Raw genomic sequence first — 22511 nt, 5'->3', positions numbered from 1 at the left:
TGAAAGGGTCTTTGTGAGAAAGTGAGTTAACCATGGTGTTTACATGTATCAAAGACTTCAACCCAGTAGTTCTTAAGGCCATTTTGAAGATAATTTAGCCTCAAATGCAAGCCTTAGTTTTGAAAAAAAAAAAAAAAAACAACCCCCCCCCACCACCACCACTTTTTTCTTATTCAAGCTAAATAAATAAATAAATAAATAAATAAATAAATAAATAAATAAATAAATAAATAAATAGTCCCATTAATGACACATGCAGAAGTAGATTTACTGTAGGAGTATTAGACTACTTCTAGGTGGACAGTGAGTTGTGAGTTGACCCAGGATAACTTGCATCAAAACTACAAGCCTAAGTGATTTATTTTATTGCCAGAAATTATGCAGGAGGAAATCATTTGGGGCCCACCTTCATTTTTCCTCTTGGAAACTGTAGAAGGCAATAACCACTAAGAGTGAAAAGGATCTAATAGTGGCAGAATGTTTAAATGTTGTCATCAATTCAATTTAGCCTATAAGTTTTCAGTACAAGCTACCTGCCTACTAGAAATCAATTAGCTCTGCTGCAGAAATTACTCCCTGTGGCAACAAAACACTGTTGTAATCAATTTGAAGCATCGATTTTCAGTGCAGTTGTACACTGATATGAAGTGAGATGAAAGGGAGATGAGACAACATCTAATTGGATCTATCATGGTCTTACGTGATGCAATGACAAGTTGTTGTATTTTCGCTGTTGGTATATCGGTTTAAAAGAAAACATAACTGACTATCATGTTTCAACCCTACTAGGAAGAAATAACAACATTCAAACTTTTCCACTTGTGCCTCTAAACCACAGGTGTCAAACATATGGCCCGGGGGCCAAAACTGGCCCACCAAGGGTTCCAATCCGGCCCGCGAGATGAATTTGCAAAGTGAAAGTTAGGGCGTCAAACTCAAAAATAATATCATAATAACCTATAAATACTGACAACATCATTTTTTCCCCTTTGATTTACTGCAAAAAACATTAAATTATGAACATGTTTACATTAACAAACTATCCTTTAACAATAAAATGTGAATAACCTGAACAAATATGAACAACCTGAAATGTCTAAAGAGAATTAAGTGCAATTTTAGCAATATTCTGCCTGTTACTAAATGTTTTGTGCCTTTGTAGATCTCCTCTGTAATGCATATGTATAAATGATAAGTTGAGTTATAATATTGATAAAATTGTACTTATATTTCTTAACAAATTGCATTTTTTTCAGGTTATTCACATCCTTTTTGTTTGGATAGTTTGTAAATGTAAATATTGGCATAATTGAATGTTATTTTTTGCACTAAAACAATTTGGAGTTGTTATTATTTATTGGCTGTCATGTTATTATTTTACTAGTCCGGCCCACTTCAGATTAAATTGGGCTGAATGTGCCCCCTAGAAGAAAATGAGTTTGACACCCCTGCTCTAGACTTTTGAAAGCTTCTGCAATGAAACAATAACGATTAAGACAAAAATTAGCCATGATGCATTCTATATTTTCAGAGTCATGACTACTGCACCAGAGAAGAGAGGACTCTGAAACACTGTAAACTCTTTACAAGCACCATGAAATCATTACACTTGTCGACAGAGAAAATCCTCTGCCATAAAAAGTGCAACTGTGTGTTTTGGTCTGAAAGATGTCAAGTGACACTGCATGCCTGCTAGTCTGACTTCAGTACCAAAGACACAGACCATGGAGTCGAACTCAGGATAGAGATCTGCATTGACATGGGGTCATGGTGAGCACTCCAGATAACAAACCTTGGACCATAATACAGGAGACAGCGGTTGGTTTCCTGTTTCTAAAGTAACATATCAGCCATGACAGCACTGTAACTGTAACCATGTGTTTATTATTTTAACTCTGACTATGAAGGTCCACTAGTTTTCTAACAAAACACTCATTTTAATCCTGGCAAGGCTCTTTCCCTGAACCTAGGGGAGGTTTTTTTTTTGTAGCTAAACCATAGAAACCTAGTAGCAGTCGCAACATAAATGCAACAGTAATTTGTAACATTCTAACTTCATCTTTTTCTGGCATTTCCTTGGCTGTAGAGTTAATAGGGGACATAGGTAACACTGTATTACATCTATAAACTGGAAACATACAACTAAAGAGTGTAACTTAAATGTGTATAGTTCATCTGGCCTCTTTAAAGTTAAAGAGGTCATATTGTACCCCTGTGAAACAAGTTATTGTACGTCTTCCAAGTCCCAGAATATATATTTTAAGTCTCAGCTCAAAATACATCACAGATTGTTCATTCCCCCATGCCCATATACCCTCATTTTCAGATCTGTTTGAACATTTGTTGCTTTAAAAGACAATATGCTATTTCTGCCCACAACCCTTTCCCATCAGTGCCATGGGTACCCTGGTACATCATGTCAATGTATCAGGACAATCCTGATGGCTCTGGAGGGTCTTAACTGTGAGGATGTTGAGTGTATAGCTGTTACATCATAAATATATACACTTCGCAAAAGCTCAGAGTCGTAAAATCAATGAAACGACAACTATTCTTGTGACAGCAGCATGTTAATAGTCACAACAATCTACCAGGTTTCATTTCCTTCTGACTTGTTAAAATTAACAATGACATGATGTTGTTTTTCACCAAAAAGTCTAGTAACAGGATTGGATACATCATACCTCTACACGGGGGTACAACCACATGGGTATTATATTATATGAGTCCATCTTCCCTATACTAGAAATGACTGTAAATAGGAGGTTCAACACTGTTTAGACTTGGGTAAGATCAGGTCCACTCGACTGTTCTAGTAGTGTTGTAGTCAAGACGGGCAAGTAGGGATGGGAATCACTAAGAAGTTAACGATTCTGATTCCATTATCGATTTTGTTTATCGATCTGATTCCTTATTGATTCTCTTATCAATTCTCATTTAGTGAGGGAAAAAAAAAAAAGAGTACAAACGGGTGTGTTTGCATTAACTGTATTTTATATTTCCGTCTGTGCACAGAAAATATAACGTATACAGTATGTACAAATAATAATAACAGATGATGCTGGGCCCGGTTTAGGGGGGGTAGGGGGTGTACAGTGAAAGTGAAACTAAAGACACTTTACTAATTCCTCTATTGCCACATTTCTTCTATGTGGAACCGGTTCGAATCTGCTCGTCTCCCATTGTTGTGCATCTCATTTCCTTTACCCTACCGTCGGAAACTTGTATTTGACGGGGTACCACATTTGTTGCCCGCACCGGAACCGGGCCCAGATGACAGCCTGGTGTTCACTCTGCTGCTATATTACAAGCGCTGCTTAGTAGCGAATCAAACGAATCACATGCTGTGGACAAATGTTTGAGCATATTGGAGGGATTCCACCCTTTTGAAGAAATGGAAGCTTTGAAGTGTTCCCAGTGGACCTGGTGTCGTCTTTTTAGACCGTTTCTGCCTCAACGCCACGTTGTCTACGATCTGACCAAAACAATGCAGCGTACGTGTGACATCATCACACATGAGCAACAAAGGCAGAATTGATAAGCAGAATCGTTACGAGGCAGGCAAACGATTCCAAGAAATCGAGCTACTGGGATCCGGTTCTCAAAAAGAACCAGTTCTCGATTCCCATCCCTACCGGCTAGACTGAGACCAAGACCCTGCTGAGACCAGAGGGTATTGAGACCAAGACAAGACCGAGACCAAATGAGTTGAGTCAGTGACAAGACCAAGACCACAAAAAATTGGTCTTCAGGCCAGTTTCAAGACTAGTTTTGGTCTGGAGACCAATGTTTCACTAGTGGACTGTGGAGGGCTGGCATTGTCCACTGAGAAAATGTATACAATGTAACATGTTTTTAAAATAGATGCATCTGACTGGTTGCATTTGAACAGGGTGCGTAACAAATAATGGTACTATTCTGTGAGGATGCAGTTTTTGAACAAATCCCATGGAGACCGTGACCTATGTCCGAAACCAAAACAAGACTGAGACCAAAGAGAATCAAGACCAAGACAAGACCGGAACCAAATGAGTTGAGCCCGTGACAAGATTGAGACCACAAAAAAATTGGTCTCGAGAACAGAACTACATCACTATGTTCTAGCACTTGGAGACATTCACATCATAGAGGTTGTTCATTTGATTTTGTTCTTATGAATAAAACCTGAGCAGACCAGTGTAATCCTTTTAGATGTGGTAGACATTTAATGATGATACTGCTGCATATCTAATGTTTTCAGATGACATTTACTGACTTTGGACTGGAATAACTTTGTGCATTAAACTTAAGTTTCAAGGACATAAGCATTCCTGTTCAGTGCGTACTGTAAAACTGTTTTCAAACTGTTTTCAGAAAGAGAAACATTTCTGTGTGCACTTGACATCTGACTTCATGTTGTGCAATATGTAATGTTTATGGTCTAGTATTCAATGTCCAAGTGTGATGTTAAAACCTGAAGCCAATACTGCACTTGTATGAATTTGTATGTGCAAAAACAAATGGGGTCACATGTGATCACACTTGGAATGTGACTTTAGGAACATCTCATGGCGTAATGTGTGTGAAGTGCATGTTTATCCCTCTGTGAAACCAGTGGCATTAATTGTTATCTGTATGGCAGCATCATTTTGCACACAATGATGCAATCTGCACGTTTTATTTCAGCAGTGTGATTTTAACTCTTTGTCAGCTCTAGCTGAGAAAACCTCTTAGGCCATGGTGGGTTCACAGCGAGTGATGAGTAGAGTACTGTTATTACACCAGAAATTAGTATGCATACTCGTGCTTTTAAAGTCCTGCTAAAAACAACCAACAAAATGCCAGTAAATGAATTTCCCTCCCTGTCCTTTCTGTGTTTTCAGTGTCACTGCTTTTCCAAGTCGCTTTCAAGTACAAAGCAGCATCGTGTGGGCGAGTGACAAATGTTACAGTGGTTAAGATTTTATATGTTTTACTTCAGTCGCTGTTTCAGTGTAAATGGCAACTGAACAATTTTCAAGCTCTGCTTGGATGGAGCCAGATGGATTTTACGATGCACGTCATTGCCTTGTGCTGTAGTACTGTGGAGTGGTTTAGCAGATGAATTAAAAGAGTGTGCAAATATTTTTCAGTTTAAAAGAATGTTTAAAAAACAAATAATGAAGAAGTACTTGGAGGAGAGACAGTGACACTGATGCTCTAAACAGTGTGGGTGCCATTAGGGGGAGTGGGTATGGGGTCAGAATGTGTCTGTGCCTGTTTATGTTTGTGTTCCTGTCTTGTAAGGATGTGATATTGTGATGTTCTGTTTTATTCTGTAATGTTCTGTATTGTTCTGTAATGTTCTGTTTTGTTCGGTAATGTTCTGTATTGTTCTGTAATGTTCTGTATTGTTCTGTTTTGTTCTATAATGTTCTGTATTGTTTTGTATTGGTGCAGTGAAATGTGATGGGTTGTGTGGTGTGAGGGGTTGGAATTTTAAAAGCAATGCTTCTTCCATCCCCTTCTCAAACCATGTGTTGTCCAGTTGTCGTCTGTTAAGTGTATAAATGTGGTAGCAGGTTTGAAATAAACATGTGAAATGAAAATGAAATGAACAATGTTTGAAAAATAGCAGGTACATGTGGGCTTTGTATTACCATTATTGCTGAGCTGCTGATTGAAGCTGGAGAGGATAAATACCTGCAACTACAATAAAGTAATTTCAACCAGGAATAAATATCAGTTATACCCCATCGAACTGTTAGCAAGTGCAAAAACGTAGGTAGAGATGAAAAGAGCCGTGGTCACAACAAGCAGGAAATATGTAAGAATCCACATAATGGAGGGAAGTGAAAAGAACAAACAACTTGAACAAGTGGACTTCCTGCTGTGCTGACAAGTGACGATTGGATGGTTGAACAGCATTTAAAGCCAGGTTTGTAGGTCTGTGTGCTATTATCCCCACATTTAAACAATTATCCTTAGCTCACTCCTTTCCGCAGCATCATCACCCTCCATTATGCGTGGCTGTTGAGAACTGCTTTTGTGTGTGGTCACAACACACAAAGTTCTTGTGAAATCAAACTGTCCTTTTTCAGATGGTACTACGTTTTTGTGTTTTTTTTCCTTGAGATGAGGTGATGCCAAGAGGATCAGAGGAAATCACTGACTTTTTTGACTGCAATTAATCTGTCAACAAAATGACCTTAATCAATAGCAGTGTTGTATTAAAGGCTTCCTGTGTGATGGTGAAAGGTCAGCAACAGCGTCTGATGGCAGCCATACTACATCCAGGTCCAATTAGGCAGCATTTAAAGGAGTGACATTTTGCTTTTCTTTTTTTTTTTAATGAAATTGTGCATTTTTCAAACATTTCCGTGTGGTCTACATAAACTGTAGATGCAATGCTTGGGTCTGAATTCTTCATTAATTCAACTCCACAGGTCCATCTTCAACCCTATTTCTGAGTAATGACACCAGAAAGGTCATTTTGAGCACTGGCCCTTTAAATGCAAATGAGCCACTTCACACCCCACCCCCTCCAGGTTGTTGGCTGTGCTGCTCTGTCCCGTTCAACCAACAACTGAACATTTTAGGTAATCGGCTCGAAGTTTGGACATATTTTCAGTATGGACTACAACCGCTGCTGCTGATGAACAATTATGGCGACAAATGTTTGTCAGAAGTCTTGACCTTATATGTGCAAATGTCGTGCCGTAACTAGTTATAAACGTAACAAATTAAGAGGGAATTAAGACAGGTTGTAGAAATCCACTCTATTTTTGCCAAAATGAATATAAAGATAGCTTTGCAGCCCCTGGAGGGTTCAAATTCAAACTTTATGAACTATTAGGGTCCAAATACACAAATAAATGACCCAACGACTAATAAAAGTGGGTTTAGCAAAATATGACCCCTTTAAAGTATCCAGCCTGGATCCCTAGTGGCTTGTGTTGACTGTTGAACTATGTACGTCTGTGATTATGTGATAATAACTAAGTATGAAATTAATGTTATTAATGTAAACTGTGAGTTTCTTATGGTTATCAACAAAACAAAATAAAAATTAGACAAACAAATAAATAATATCATCAGTTCTGACATTACTTATGTCCATCTCTAGTAGGGGTGTGTATTGGCAAGAATCTGGTGATACGATACAAATCACAATAGTAGGATCTTGATACGATATATCACGATATATCATGATACTGTTAAAAAGGCCATTTTTATTGGTTTGGTTTCTTTTTTAAAAGTTTTTTACCTGGAAGAATGGAATTACACCAGAAATATGTACAAATACTAAACACATTTTTATTTGATCACAATAGGATCTAATGCTATATCGCAAAATGTTCCTGTGTTCAAACTGAAATAATGTTTTACAGACATTACAGTTTAAGATCCTGTTCAAATGTTCTTATTCTATTAGTTCAGAACTAACATCAGAACATTATTTTAGTTCAATCCCAACAAAGGAACTAACATTATTTAATAAGAGTGTGAAATAATAATAAATAAAAAACTAAAATGAACCACCACAATATCTGCATTTGAATAAATGCCTAAAAATATCGATACAGTATTGTGAAATGAAATATCACAATATATTGCAGAACCGATATTTTCTTACACCCCTAATCTCTAGGGCAAATTTGTTAAAGAAAAGTGGGTAGATTTAAGTCGACATCAGTAGGCAGCACCATTATATCATCTAAAACTCCTATGTCCATGAAGGCAGTAAAAGAAGAAGTGATTGGTCATTTTCAGAGGTTAAATTGAGGAAAAAGCAGAACAGAAGGAGTTAATAAACATATCAGTTCATTGACTTTATCGTTTGTTGGCTCACATATCATTTCACTTGAGTCCTCTGAGGAAAAATAATATCTATTTTCCACTCACTGCTGCTCCTCATATCAGTGGGATACCATCTCAGGGTCACTTCTTTAAAATTATTGGTTCAGAGACTAACTTTGTTGTGGGAATTCTGCACCTCTTCTGATCAAACAGCTTCCAAATCCTCACTTTCCCTCAGCTGCATTTGTCGATCTTTCACAGCAGTGACTGGTGTTTGTGCTTTGGGTTGCTACTCTTGATAACTTGAGGTTACAGTTATGCTGCTTTAATCTCCATCCTCCACCCCCATGGCTTGGAGAGCAAATAAATGTACAACACAAAGCTGCATCAGGTATACGCACATTTAAACCGTGTAAAGGGACATGTTTGATCATGTTTCAAAGACAGCCAGTTAAGACGTGGTTAACTTACGATATCCTTGAGAGGATAAGAAGCGAAAAACCGGGTGAAGCAATTAAGAGATGGAGAGTTTAAGAGCCACCAGATAAGAACTTATTAAAGTCCTGCAAAAGAGGAAGACTTTATGAAAAGAGACAGCTGAAGGAGAAACATTAGGCAAGACAACAAAGAAACAGGATGAAGCAAATCGATGGTGAGAAACAACAGGAAACGAGACGAGAGGAAAACAAACCGACAGCAGAAGAAAGGAAGAGGACAGTTGTTGGATTGGTCGCACCAGTGATGCTTATCTGCTCGGGGCTGCATAAAGACATGTAGAGGATGAAGAGAGCGAAGCAGCATCCATGCATCAGATGGAGCTCTAAGCAGGCTTAGAGACCCACTCTGTGCTCTAGTGAAGCAGAGCTAATACACAGCGCCAGAGGAGAGCTTATTAGACGGATCAAAGCTTGTCTAATCTACATGCAAAGAATATGATGAGAGGGTCCTGACAATCCTGCTTTTCCTCCAGAGAGGCGCTGATTATCATACAGGGTTATGAACAGTAAACATACAAAGATGTGATGATGTATGCACACTTCAGATCTTTGATGTGACTGTGGGGAGGCACAATGACAGCCGCTGTGCTCTATTGTGGCTCATCCCATGCTTTACAGGAAGCCATGCAGCCCTCATTCAGTGACAGCTAATGCGTTTCCATTTAATGACACAAAGAAACACTTTAAACAGCAGTTTTGCGCACTGGATGTCCCAGAATGGCACTATGAGATCTGAGATGATTCTGGTTTATTACAGCACAGAACTTATTATCGTAGAATCATTATTTCTTTGTTTTTTCTGAGTAGTGAGGTGATCAAACAGGTTGGAAACAAGTTAAATAATAAATTCTCTGTATAACTTTTTTTGGAGGAAATATGTGAGTGAAATGTTGCTAATGAGACCTCTTTGTGCAGAAAAATTAAGCACACATTTGTTCAGTGGCTTAAATATGAATCAGAAAGTTTTAGCTGCAGGTTTTAGCATTAAATGTAACCATTCATTCATTATCTGAACCTGCCTTATCCTCACTAGGGTCACGGGGGTCGCTTGGACCCTATCCCAGCTACTTACGGGCGAAGGCGGGGTTCACCCTGGACATTTCGCCAGTTCATCACAGGGCTGACATATAGAGACAAACAATTGCTCTCACATTCATACCTCTGGGCAATTTAGATTAACCAATTAACCTATCAGGTTTATCCGAGACGAGATTATTGTTAGTTGAAAACTATCCATCCATCCATCCATCCATCCATTTTCTTCCGCTTTATCCGGGGCCGGGTCGCGGGGGTAACAGTCTAAGCAGGGACGCCCAGACTTCCCTCTCCCCAGACACCTCCTCCAGCTCTTCCGGGGGACCCCGAGGCGTTCCCAGGCCAGCTGAGAGACATAGTCTCTCCAATGTATCCTGGGTCTTCCCCGAGGCCTCCTCCCAGTGGGACATGCCCGGAACACCTCCCCAGGGAGGCGTCCATAATTGGTTACAAAACTAAATGTAACCAATTGTCTTTATTTTATTTTCAGTATACTACATTATCATGTTTCTCTTGCCTAATCATTTGAGCTCTGACCGTAATCCCCAATCACACAATGTCATCATGAGAGCTGCAATCGATTAGTCGACTCAAAGTAATCCAAAAAAATCATTCAACCACAATTCTCCTGAATCCAAGCTTTGTTTCCTTCATTTCTCTGCTGTTAAACATTGGTTCCACTGTTGTGTTTCACACATACGCTTATTGTGACGCACAAAGAAGCTTCAATTCAGGAAAACTGCAATAGAATATCTCCCTTCAATCAATTCAAGTTGATTAATCGAATCAGGAATTTTTGCATTGGCTTCAAGCACCTAATTGATTAATCGGTTGCAGCTCTAGTCAACATCATCATCAGTAGCAATATTACTAAATAATTCTTAAACTAGAAAAGCACTCGGAGAGCGCAGATCTCCACCAAGACAGATCAACACCCCCCTCCCCCCGAATCACCACCAAAATTTAACCATTTGTTCCCTGTGCCAGTATCAACACTTCCTGAAAATTTCATCAAAATCCGTCCATAAGTTTTTGGGTTATCTTGCTAACAGACAAACAAATAAACAAACAAACAGGACAAACCCCAATGAAAACATAAAGTCCACCGTTCCTTGCTGGAGGTAACTAGTTGTCTGTTCAATTCCCAGTTGGACCAGTGCCTTTTTGACATGTATGCTAGGTTAATTCTCCCATTGATGCCCTTGACCAAGGTACTAACATGGATTTGGAGTTGGTCCCTGGGCACCTCCATTGGCCGCCCACTGCTCCTTGTGTGAACTAGAATGGGTAAAATGCAGAAGTTTCCCTACAGGGACAAAAAAGAACTTTATTTTATAGTTCACTAGCCTTGTTCTCAGCCTCAAGACTCCAGGGGCCATTCCAGTTTCAGCTGTCTTTGAGCGATTTATAGCATCAGACCATTCTTTATTTTGCTCTTGGATAAGTCCGAGTTTGGATGTTTCACCTAGTTGTGAAAACATAAACTAAATACTGCAGAAGCATGGATATTTGTTGCAGAGTGCTCTTTGTGTGCAGGTCTCTACTCAATGAAGACATGCAATCTGAGCGCTCTTGCCCTTGTCATTATGGACCGATCACTTTGTTGGAGTGCAGAGAAAAACTTTAAACACTAGAAAACGGGGCAAAATTGCACTCAGGTTTGCAGCCTATCATTGGTGCAAAACTTTTGTGAACACGTGCATACAATAGAGCAGACTGTGGGTCAAATCTTGCGCAATTCCCTGTGCAATTAGTGGGCGCAGTAGGTTCTTTGTGTATTCTTTTGTTACCACGGTAGATTTAACTTCCAGCAAAATTTAACATAAAGGGGGGTGGGGACTATTAATAGTGCATAACCCTGCTGCCTGAAGAGTTGTTATCGGTGCTGAGCCCTGCCACTTTTAAATGCCTGCTATTTTGTAGGTAACTGTTATTTTAAATACCTGAATTTAGCCCGTAGAATATTCCTGTGACTTCAAATTCTTCCTGAAAGTAAAAGCTCTTTGCAGGAGTGAACTGAACTGAGTGTTTGAGAGCGAAAACTCAGCTATGTTTTCAGTTTAGAGAAAAATCTTACTTTACCCGGTGTATAAAAAATGAGTTCTGCTAAGGTTGGTAAGAGCTTCACAACTTCTGACTATTAGTTGTATCGAAGCCTAGGACTGTGAGATGTAACGTTAGGATTTGAGGTGACATAAGGTAAGGCCTTTTTGCTTCTATGAATACACTTAACATTCAGGTTATATTCAGTTCCATGCACTGTAAAAGAAGTCGATATAGAATGGATTGAGAAAGCAAAGTTTTAATCATAGTTCTGCCAACACTACAGAAATGGAAAGTAAACACAAAAAAACCTTTCTAGTTGCAATGATGACTGACTGACTGACTGACTGACTGACTGGCTGATTGAGGACTATTCACTTTTTCTGTCCTTTTTTTGGCCATTTTTCTTATCTGAGTGAAAGTAGGCCATGAAATTGTTAAAGGAGCTACAGTCGTCTCTGGTGCAATTTCTCCCGATCAGTCAAGCAGCGTGGATAAGGGCCAGAAAAGGTGTGAGTGGATGGAGCTTTACAGGAAGAGGCAATCATGTCGGAGACCCGAGAGGGCTTCGAGAGCGAGGGTGGAAGAGGACGGAGTGGCGCTGAGGACACTGAAGGAGGCGTGAGTGGTGAGGAGGGGACAGAAGCTGAGGGTGAAGTCGATTTATAGCAGAAGAAAAGGCCTGCCCTGAATAACCACTTTCCACAGGCCCGGGGTGAACGTGTATGTTCGTACCGAGACGCCAACAGACATCAAGGGCCTCTATAATTAATCTATGTCAAATGTGCGTCAAAGCTGCTAAAATTAAACAAGTCTTGTTCTGAGAGGCAGCGAAGAAGAGAGAAGAGAGGTGGAGGCGTAGGGCGGATGGGTACATACAGTGAGGTACTCATTACTGTTCCCTTCAGTTCCCCCACTGAGCCAAAGTGGGGTGTCGACGGCTTCAAATGATCTGTCAGGTCAAAAAAAAAAAAAAAAAAAAAAAAGAAGCCAAGTATCAGGATTTCAGCGAAGCACCGTTCAGCTCCATTTTTTTGTCTTTGAACACACCAGACAAAACCTTTACGCAAAAAAAACTCCCCCAAAAGATAGCCCCCTAGCAGTCATTCTAATCACTACAGAGTGAGACACAGGTGAGGACCTCATTTCCATCCCTAAGCCCTAGTTTTCTTCCTTAACTCCTTAAATAACGCCTGCTCATCCTTTTCATTTCCTCTTTAACTTTCTCAAATCTCCTCATTTCTAAATTATCCTCTTCATTCCTTTCCATAGCTCCTCATTTACGTCTTTTCATTTCCTTCCCCCATGTCTTTGTTTCCTCCTTTCCTTTGATCACCTATCTCACACCTTTCTTTCTTCCTTCCTTTCTTCCTTCCTTTCTTCTTCCTTTCTTCCTTCCTTCCTTCCTTCCAAGCCAGGGGACTTTTATACAGATGCACTTTTTTTTACATAGTTGCACTTTTTTATAGAAGTAAGTTGTTCTTGTTGAATGTATTTATGAGTGGAAAGAGTGTAGTTTGGATGTTATTTGTGTTTTCTTATGTGGGGAGCATGTGCAATTTCTTTGTATTTATTATGCAATGACAATAGAGCTTCTATTCTATTCTATTCTATTCTTTTTCTTTCCTATATCTTCCTTTTCTTTTCCTATTTTACTTCACTGATTCCTTTTCCAACTCTTGTTTCATTCATTCTTCTCCTCATTTCCACTCCTATTCATTGTTTCCTTCACCTCCTTCTTTCTTTGCCTAACAACTCCTCCTCATTTCTTTCCTCACATCTTTATTTTCATCCTTAACTTCCTTTTCATTTCCTATCTGTCCTCCTCATGTCTTTAACTCCTTGTGTAACTTTGATTTCATTCCTTACCCTCTTGTCTCCTTCCTTCTCTACTTGTCATCCATTCCTTTTCCTGTTTTTCTTTCCTAATTTTCTTAACAATCCTCCTCTTTCTTTTCTTTAACTCCTCCTTTCTTTGTCTTCTTATTCATTTCTTATCCCACTACTTCTTCTCTCTCCTGAAATCAAGTTATCTTTCTTCTTGTTTCCTAATTCTCCAATTCATTCCTTTCTGTAGCCCCTTGTTTCCTTCTCTTCCTTAAAAATTACTTCCTTACTTCCTTGTTTCCTTAACTAACTCCTCTTCCTTTTCATTTCCTTAGCCAGCTCCTTGTTTCCTTCTGTTCCTTTTCATTTTATTTCTTCCTTTGTTATCACCGTCCCTATCCCCTTGCTTCCTTGTCCTTTTTATTTCCTCTTTGGTCCCTTACATTCATTATCTTCTTCATTTCATTCTTTACTCGCTTGTGTCCTTGTCATCTATTTTCATTACCTTGAATATATATTTCATACTTTACACCAGTGTTTCCCAAACTTTTTGAGCCACAGCACATATTTTACATTAAAAAAATCACAAGGCACACCACCAAACAAAAGTGTCACAAAAAGTATATTTATTGAAATATAATGCAACTTTATTCTCAATTTACTTACTCAGTGTGAAGCCTTGGCCTGTTTAGTTGAACACAAAGCTGATGTTCTTGTAGGAATTGAATAAAGACACAAATGTATCTTCTGCAACAGCTTTTAGTCTCTCTCTTTTTTCAGGGGTTGAGCACATAGAGGGTGCAGGGGTGACATTGTCATGGGGCGTTTGGAACAAGAAAGCTGAGAGGGGTGTGTCAGCGACCCCTTGGACAGACCCCCAGATTGAGGTCAGTTTTATAATAGTATGGGAGGTATTTCCCCCCGCCCCAACCCGATACCTGGGGGTTCACGGGTAACTTGTTAATCCATGCATCACTAGCAGGGTGTGTATTAGCCAGAATCTGGTGATACGATACAAATCACAATACTAGGATCACGATGTGATTTATCACGATATATCATGATACTGCTGTTAAAAAGGCAAATTTATTTTTGTTTCTTTTTTTTTTTTTTTAATGATTATTTCCTTGAAGAATTGAATTACACCAGAAATATGCACAAATATAAACACATTTTTATTTGATCCCAACAGGATCTAATGCTATATCACAAAATTTTCCTGTGTTCAAACTGAAATTCTCTTTTACAGACATTACAGTTTAAGATCCTGTTCAAAATGTTCATATTCTATTAGTTCAGAACTAACATCAGAACATTATTTTTGTGCAATCCCAACAAAGGCACTAACATTATTTAATAAGAGTGTTAAATAATAAGAAATAAAATATAAAGAAAAAACAAAAATGAACCTCTGCCATATCTGCATCTGAATAAAAACCTAAAAATATCGATACAGTACTTTTTAATATCGATACAGTATTGTGAGATGAAATATCGTGATACGTTGCAGAACTGATATTTTCTAACACCCCTAATCACTAGTGAGGGGGGCTTTATCAACAGAACGCACCGCATCAGGGCCGGTTCACTTTCACTTTTATTTTGCCAAGGGAAACCGGAGACTGTTGTAGTAGAGTGGATCATTGGCGTGTGCAGTCGTATGTATCTGTATCATGCTCCTCGCTTACAATACCAGTCAGGTGAAATTGGATAATTTTCCACAGCACACCTGATGATTTCTCATGGCACACTTATGTGCCACGGCACTAGGGTGACCAGGTGCCCTGCTTTGTGTGGGACTGCACAGCATTATGACAATTTTTTCCACATCCTGCAAATTGAGACGATGTCCCGCATTTGACTGGCTCTGGCTCTCCAAAGTGCAGGACAGCCGTCTTTCTCCAAACATGACTTTCATTTTATAGCGGTGACAGCGCTATCACCATTGGCTGTGTCCACTGTCAATCAACTAACATACATGTGGGGTCAAGAGTCCGTCAACCTGTCACCAGTGTCTTCCTGAGCTCCGCCCACTGGCATACAAAAAACAAAGGGAAAAGCCTCAGACACCGGCATGCAAATATTGGCGGAAATCATGGAAACTCCGCGCAATAAAAAGAAGATGCAACTTTAACTACAATTATTTGAAACGTGAGGTTTCTTTTTTGAGTTTTTACAAGTGGATTTTTTGTTTTGTTTTTACAAGCAAAAAAAGTTGTTGAAACCTGTGCAAAGAAAGAAAAAAAAATGCCCAATGCAAACCAAATCAAATTGTTGTTATACATATTTATAAGCTCGACAATAAGATGCACATCGTTTCAAAATCTGGACTTTGTTCCAGCATTACAGTTACGTGTCTCACATTGTCCCACAAACACACTCCTTGTCCCACATGTGGCTCGTAGGTACCTGGTCACCCTACACGGCACACTGGTTGGGAAACACTGCTTTACACAATGTAAACCTCATTTTAAGGTGGCTTTAGTTTTGTCAGTTTATGCAAAGTCTGTTATTGTCAATTACTTTTTTTTTTTTTTAATAATCTATTCAGTAGTTCAGTTTTACAAGCTGGTCTTGGATCAGTTTGTGAAGTTCTGGTAGCAAAACAACCAGAACTGAAAAGGTTTCTCAGCAAATCCTATTTGCATTTCTGACTGAGTGCTTGGAAATATGGGTATTTCTTTTTAGAACTATGTGTATATTGTGTATCGCAAATGATATGGTTGTGTAAAAAACATAAGTACTAGTTACTCAGTGAGAATATTACATCATAGACAATCTGTATTGAATCAATATCATATGACATCTATGTAAAGTGTCTGTCAGGCTTTCAGTTGTTGATACTATAATTTGCCTGTCATATTGTGAAGAAAGGGAAAGCTAAAAAAAAAAGAGAGAGAGAGAGAGAGAGAAAACAATAACACTTCTTCATTATCCAGCAAACATCCAACAGCTGTGTGTGCTCCGACTGGAATCTGTATGGAAGTGTGTACTGCTGTTTGTCAGGATCTCCTGGTTCTGATGGTACCTCATGCTGTGACAGACATGGTATCCAGGCTAATCGCATGCATCACAGCACCCACATCCACTCAATGAATTCACAGCGCAGAATGTCCCATGCGGCAAACTACCATAAAAGTGAATGGCCTCCTTAATTGCTAAAAGAATCAATCGAAAAGAAATTCAGAGATTTGTTTTATTTTGACTGCACAGCTTGATATTGGTATCAAACAACTGAGTTTTCTTGTGAAAGCAGGGGCAATACTACAAAGAGCCTTTTGTTGGGTTCCAATGCCAGTGAGTACTGTGTCTTTGTTTGCAACTACTCCCAAAGAAAACACTTCACCAGCCTTTTAATTGAATATTCATCTGGTCTTATCTGGTAAGAACAAGTGACAGCCCAGGCGTTTCCACTCCACTTCTACATTTTCTGTCAGCCAGGTGACACTTGAAGCTGAAGGGAATGGAGGGTAAAAAAAAAAAAAAAAGGAAAAATATATTACAAAAGAGTGAAGAAATGAGAGGTAAGGTATGTGCCTCTGGAAAGACTTCAACGCTGATTAAATCATTACAAAACAACAATAGGATCAAGATTCAAACAGTCCAATAGAAGAAGTTTCACACAATAACTCTATTCACTTCATCCTCTCAGGTTGTATCTGTACCTGTACCGTCACTTTTGGACAGAACATTTCAACAATCAAAGGTAATTCTCTGAGGGAGAGGGTTTTTTATGGTGCTGTCCTATTCAGCAGGAGCACAAGGCAACCACGGAGGATACGTCCAGATCACAACACACCAGACGATATAGTACAGTAAGACCCAAACTGCTGAGTTCTCACAGTCAGTAATAATGACACTGCAATTCAACGACCTCTTTGTTCCTCATTGCCAAGGACATTCAAGAAGACTGTCAAAACTTAGGCCTAAAACTAACGGCCATCATTTGATTCACGTTGCATCTTTTCTTGAAGAGCAATCCTGAATATGAATCAACTCCCCGGACACACAAACAATGCATATCATCCTCAGCAGTGAGGCCGCGGGTGATAACAGACTGCACAGTCTACAGAGAAGTATATCAGAAGGTAGTTGTTCCAAGTCGGATTTATTATCTTTTGTAATGCCTCATTTGGAAACAAGATAAAAAGCAGCCTTTGCAGAAAATACAGAGTAGGGTAGATAGTCTTTCAGGCAATGTAGAAACTGGAATAAGAGCTGAAAATCGACCAAAGTGTAACCAAATCTGAAATGGCAGGACTGAGTATTTGTTAAAAAGTCAATTTCACTTCCACATATACAGGGTGGGGAAACAAAATTTACAATGAACATTTAGTTTTTTTTGTTTCAGCAGGCACTACGTCAATTGTTTTGAAACCAAACATATATTGATGCCATAATCATACCTAACACTATTATCCATACCTTTTCAGAAACTTTTGCCCATATGAGTAATCAGGAAAGCAAACGTCAAAGAGTGTGTGATTTGCTGAATGCACTCGTCACACCAAAGGAGATTTCAAAAATAGTTGGAGTGTCCATAAAAACTGTTTATAATGGAAAGAAGAGAATGACTATGAGCAAAACTATTACGAGAAAGTCTGGAAGATACTATTAAAGAAGAATGGGAGAAGTTGTCATCCGAATATTTGAGGAACACTTGCGCAAGTTTCAGGAAGAGTGTGAAGGCAGTTAGTGAGAAAGAAGGAGGACACATAGAATAAAAACATTTTCTATTATGTCAATTTTCTTGTGGCAAATAAATTCTCATGACTTTCAATAAACTAATTGGTCATACACTGTCTTTCAATCCCTGCCTCAAAATATTGTAAATTTTGCTTCCCCACCCTGTAGGTTCCTAAACTTGATAACTCTATTTTTGCATCCGAAGGCTATATATCTGGAGGGTCTGTCTACTAAATGTTGGTTTAGGTAGCACATATGAACCGCAGTAAATGGCTAAAAAGTGGCTTCTCCTTATAAAGCGCCACCAAGGCAAAGTGAGATGTATATGGTACGATGATTAGCTGTTTTGACAAAAATAATGCAACTTCTGGAGTAGGCCTGCAAAACTTGATGAAAAAGTCATACTGCAGTTTGTGTAAATGATACTTATTCATTTATTTCAGAACTGCTTCATCTGTGAGAGGGTCATGAGGGTGTCTGAGCCTATCCTGGTTACCAATGGGCAAAGATGGGGTTCACCCTGGACACGTTACCAGTTCATTGCAGGAACATATATATTTATCTTCCTGAGACCCAGCAATGCACTTTTGTCTTCTGTAGAAGAGAAGAGTTTCACAGTTTTACTTAACCAAAACAAAACAAAGAAAAAAAAAAACAAAGCAAAAAAAAAAAAAAAAAGCTGTCTAATGCAAGATATTCCATTTAAAAAAAAAAGTTTTGAGAGAGGAGGTCAAAGTCTCTTAGTCTTTCATATGTGTTTTCTTTATGTAACAATGCATCCATTGTTCAATTGTTTTGTTTATTATCAAAAAAAAAAAAAAAAAAGAAAAACTGAAATGTTGAGAATGGAAAGATTGGTCATTGGTCACATACTTGTTACGTGACCACAATGTAATTTAAATGTATGTTGAACTTTTCTCAATATTTCTAAATAAAAATCTGAAAAAAAAAAAAAAAAAAGTTTGTGAAAAAATTGTTCCATCATGCTGTTTTCATTCAGGGCAATTACTCCATGTAAAAAAAAAAATCCTAAATCTTTGCTTTTACCTGGGTCTCAGGAGGTTAAACACTATATAGACAAACAACCAGTCACTGTCACATTCACCTTAACTTATTCATGTCTTTGGATGGTGGGATGAACCAGAGATCTCCTCCTCAGAACAAGATGGTCAAACCCAGGACCCAGGATTGTGCTAACCACTAGGGTTGTAACAATCTCATGGTGTTACGATTAATCACAATTTTAAACGTCACAGTTAATTAATTGTGAAGGCTGCAAAAAAACATCTCATAAAGTACAGTATATTTAAGAACGGACCCAAAGACACCAATATGCACGTCCCACATGGAACGAAAGCAGCGTTCCAGAAGCACTGCAGTCAACATTCCACCAGTGAAAATGACAGAGAATGAACAAGATGACCGTCTGTCTCAGGGGGACGCATTTATGAATTGTCTCAACTGTAAATATATTTTCAATGCTCACTTTCGTTTCCATAGAGTTTGCGTTCACTACTTCAGGCTACCATTGCGCAACCAATTCACACCAATCTGGCTGCATAGCTTCGGTACAGTAAGGCCGTTCTTCTGCAGCAGTTCAGACTGTCATACAAGCTTCAGGAGGGTTAACCTGTGAATTGATGCAGTAAACATGCTCTCTTTGATCACAACACAAACTGCATAAAATAGTCTGGTGCACCTGTAGAGCGGGGCCGATTCTAAACAAATATCCTGCCTCCTCAAATGAAAGTTAGCGAAGTTCAGGAGGTAGGGAAAAGGTAAATGAGCTTTACAACAGTGGGAGACAAAGAGGAATTATACTGCATTTCCACTGCATGGTACCAGCTCGACTCGACTGGGCTCGGTCTTTTTGCGTTTCCATTATGAAAAAGGACCTGGAATCTGGTACCCGGTACTAGTTTTTTGGTATCACCTCCGCCGAGGTTCCAAGCGATACTAAACCATGACATATAACACTGCAGACCACTGATTGGTCAGACAGCTGTCTCTGTGACCCGCCGTTTTACAAAAAATAGATGCGGAAATTGACAGTAAATATAGCGGTACATTAATCCACATGATAACAGCCCAAAACTACACCATGGTCGGTCGAGAAGATTCAGTCTTTGGTGGCTGACGTAAAAATTCAGATGAGACAACACGCAACGAGTGAGTTTTCAGCAACTCTCTGAGCAGACGGCATGGGAATATCGCGCCGCATACCTATGAGGTCCAGGTACTGTAATGTCAGTAGTATCCTGTAATGGAAACGGTCTCCAGGAATACCGAGCCGAGCCGAGTCGAACTGGTTCCACAAAGTGGAAACGCAGCATTAGTAACATGTATTAAGTTTCACTTTGTAAAGGGACGTACGGTTTTATGTTATGCATGTACCCATTATGAGGTATGCACAGCATGGACACCCCCCCCCCCCCCCCCAAATAATCGCAGTAATTGTGAAACCATGATTATTTCTCTGATGATAATCATAACACCAAAATCTCTATTCATTACATCTCTACTAACCACTGCACCACCAAGTGGTATTTCAGTGTGAACCTTTTTACTTGGTTATCAAGGAAAAGACAGACAGAAAACTGCTCATGTTGACGTGTGTCTTTGTTCCAACTCATACAAACGTAAACTACTATTTGTTGATAACATGGACCTGAGTTAGGTACAGGTAGGCCTGGGCCATAACACCATCTAAGATAGTGACTGATCTTCATTTTCCATATTTTCTAGTTTTCACAATTATCATACGACTTATTTCATCATGAAGCAGCAATCAGAACTTTTCTACTCATTAACACATTTTACATGGTCATTTTATTGGTGTAATTACAATATTTTACAGAGTGTTGTGCTTAAAATTGGTTCATTAATGTCTCTAACTAAGGTCACTAGGCTACTGAGTTTATTTCTGATTCTATTTCTGTCTGTGTTTTTAGCAAAACTCATATACCTGATTTACACAGATGCTTAGTTAATAAGCTAATGCGAAAACATTTCAATCATAATAAAACTCCATTTGCACAAATTAAACTGCCACAAACAAGATAATTAATAGAAACACTGCAACCGTTTGTGCAGGAAAATGTGGACTTGTGTTTACTTCATCTAGATATTCTTAATATTATAATAGTGTCAGAGCAAAATGATGCAAAATGCAGATTTTCCAGTGAGATACCAACAATAAGCCTTCACAAACAGCCTAAGCCTCCAGAAACTAGACAATGCTAAAGAAAAACTCAGGCTATGTTCAGACTGCAGCCAAACGTGGCCCAAATCCGATTTTTTGCCGCTATTTGACCTGTATCTGACCTGTTGAAGACAGTCTGAACGGCACAAAATCCGATTTTTTCAAATCCGATCCAGGCCACTTTCTTATGTGGTCCTAAATCTGATACATATCGGATATTTTGCAATGCGACATCAGTCTGAACAGTCAGGTTGCATTTATCCAACCTTTACGTCACTGAAATGCCAGTACAGCCTGACTGCAACACGCTTGTGAACAGATATAGGTCGCTGGAGATGAGTGTCTTGTCGTGTGAGTGTTACCAAGAGGCGGTCACAAATATATTTAAATGTTCTTCTTGCCATTCGAAAATTATGAATGAAGTCTGTGTGAGTAAAGCTGCTAACATCACTCCTGAGTCCGACTCCGCATCCAAATACTCCATCGTACAGACGTAGCAGCCATTGCACCACAAAAGGCCAGAGCAGAAATCCTGGCTCTCCTCTTCTTTAATCTTCTACTTAAAATTATTTGACTGTAATGGTGCTGACTTCGGTTGGAGAGAAACTTTACCAGTGCCTCACACACACCGATACAAGATACCTCCATATTTACTTCCGTAAACACAGTGCGTGCTCCGTGGTCACATATTACGTCTGGATCTCTTTTGCACATGTGGTTCACTACAGGGTCGCATTCAGTTCATACTGAGAACTGATACAAGTTACATTTAATTTGTAATATGAACGAGCACACAAAAAATTGGAATTCACAAAAAAATCAGAATTGTGCATTAGGACCTGCTGTCCGAATGTAGCCTTAGTTATAGTTTGGTTGTAACATGACCATATTTTATAAGAAGTGAGGAAATTGTGATGGCGATCATGGATCACAGATTGTTATTTTACTTCATATGTTGTTTAGACCAGATAAACTAACCCTAGATACAGAACAGGAAAAGAGAGGGGAGACTACATACTATTTAATGGATTGTGGACAGCGTTTATTCTGTTGGAAGGATAGAAAACAATAATTTAAACAATGTGGCCTGTCCAAAAAAAATCTGTGTATGGGAGACAAATAAAGATGTGTGTCAGATGTTTGTCATCATAAAAGTAAAACAGTCTCTCCAAAGTTCAGTAAATGCTAAAAGAAAAAAAACAGTTTTAGTGACCCTTTTTTCTATGTTGGAGTAGATAGGAATGTTTACAGATAAAGCTCAGTACACAGCTGCGCTACAATAAATGTTTGGCTTCGTCTTACTTTTTCAATATCATGGCTTTATAATACTGAGTCATTTAGCTAAAAATACCATCAAATGATCAGCAATCAGACTCACAACCTGCTACCCCAGCCTTGACAGTCATTCAACACAGCTGAAGAGTCAATTGAATTAAAAAAAAAAACAAAAAAAAAAACCAAAC

The 22511-nt window shown here is 38.9% G+C and overlaps 1 protein-coding gene across 1 annotated transcript in view; it reads right to left on the bottom strand.

Moving 5' to 3' along the window:
- The window catches only part of adam19a (ADAM metallopeptidase domain 19a), a 438676-nt gene that overhangs the window by 256515 nt on the left and 159650 nt on the right, over positions 1 to 22511 (bottom strand). The window lies entirely within an intron of this gene.

This window comes from Sphaeramia orbicularis, chromosome 18 (genome assembly GCF_902148855.1).
Source record: "Sphaeramia orbicularis chromosome 18, fSphaOr1.1, whole genome shotgun sequence".
Lineage (NCBI taxonomy): Eukaryota > Metazoa > Chordata > Actinopteri > Kurtiformes > Apogonidae > Sphaeramia > Sphaeramia orbicularis.
Note: the sequence above shows the minus strand (reverse complement) of the source record. Positions and strands in the feature narration are given on the sequence as shown.